The sequence below is a fragment of the Empidonax traillii genome, unplaced genomic scaffold, assembly GCF_003031625.1.
Source record: "Empidonax traillii isolate 1590-97213 ecotype Southwest subspecies unplaced genomic scaffold, ASM303162v1 scaffold1655:size138967, whole genome shotgun sequence".
In the NCBI taxonomy this organism is placed as follows: Eukaryota; Metazoa; Chordata; class Aves; order Passeriformes; family Tyrannidae; genus Empidonax; species Empidonax traillii.
Window position 1 is genome coordinate 23,956 of NW_020956848.1, and position 1,411 is coordinate 25,366.

A 1,411-nucleotide genomic window follows, 5' to 3' on the forward strand; every position below is an offset into this window, starting at 1 on the left:
CAATGAGTAAAGCCCCTCTTCCTCCCCAGGGGAGCTCCCAGGTTTGGGGTGCCTGGGATGCTGCAGGGAAGTAAAATAAGCTGTTTCAGGAGCCAGTTTAGTTGCAGAGCTGGGAGTCAACACTGCACCCAGGGGGAATGCAGCCAGGGAATCCCTGGGCAGCAAGAAATCTGCCTCCAGGATTCGCTTCTCCTGCAGTTCAAGCAACAGCCACTCAAATAAAGACACTTAGAATGAGCAAAGCATTTCTACAGGCACTGGTGGAAGGGAGCAGGGTCAGGGATAGCCTGGAAAGCAATCCCTTCAGTGAACTGAGTGCAGAGCCTGTTCAATTCTCCCCCTGTTCCATGGGGAGCAGCACTTACATGATGTGAACCACCACGCCCATCCCAGATATGGCATCTCTGTCCACGGCGTTCAGCATGGCCTGGGAGATCGTCTCAAAGAGGTGGTCGGGCTCCTGGGGAACAGAAGCAGCACAAGTTGGGCTAAACACTGCATGGATTTGGTCCAAAGCCCCAACTGTCATCCAAGACCCTGCAGGACTTTTCCCTCAGGCTGTTAGACCCTCTCCCGAGCATCCTTCAGGATGGAGCTTCCCACGTATCCCAGTTCCCCAGGGAACACAGGAGGGTGAGTCCACGGATCCCAGCTGATCCCAGCCCTGGCTCACCATGTCTGGCTCCCAGAGGGACTCGCACATCCCGTACATCTGCTCGGAGCAGGTGCCGCTGACCACGAAGTCGTCGGTGACCATGGGGCAGCCGATGAGGTCCAGGGAGCAGATGAAGGGCTCGTGTGTCACGGGGTCCAGCCCGGCAATCACGGGCTCTGTGTAATAGGGGCCAAACCTGGGGGGAGAACAGATGGGAGGGACCCCCAAGGATCATCCTCAGCCCTCCCTGACAAGGGACAGGGAACAGGATCTGCCTGGGAGTTACCGTCTCTCGTAGAGCAGGTTGGAAACCATGCTCATAAAGGTCTGGGGCTTGATCTGCCTTCCCTCCTTCAGCTCGTAGAGATTCAGCCTGAACTTCAGTCTCTGGGCACTGCAAGAGATGAGAACTGGGATTAAAACAAGGCAGGCTGGTTTTCCTTTGCCCTCCACCCAGGCCTGAGCTGTTCTGCTGCTGACAGACACCAGCACCCCGAGGCAGGTGGTGCACACACACAGCCCTTCTTATATCCCAAGTTAAATTTTAGGAGTGATGTGGCCTTCAATCACATGCAGGTTTACTTAAAAAGCTCTCACAGAAGGGAGGCCAAAACCAGAAGTGCTGGCATCTATTACATTACATTAATTATACATGTTATCCCCCTCCTTATGAACACACACAGATATTTACACCCAGTACGAGCTGCCCCTCGGCATTAATTGTAAATAAATGGGAACCCGGGGCCGGGAGGGCCT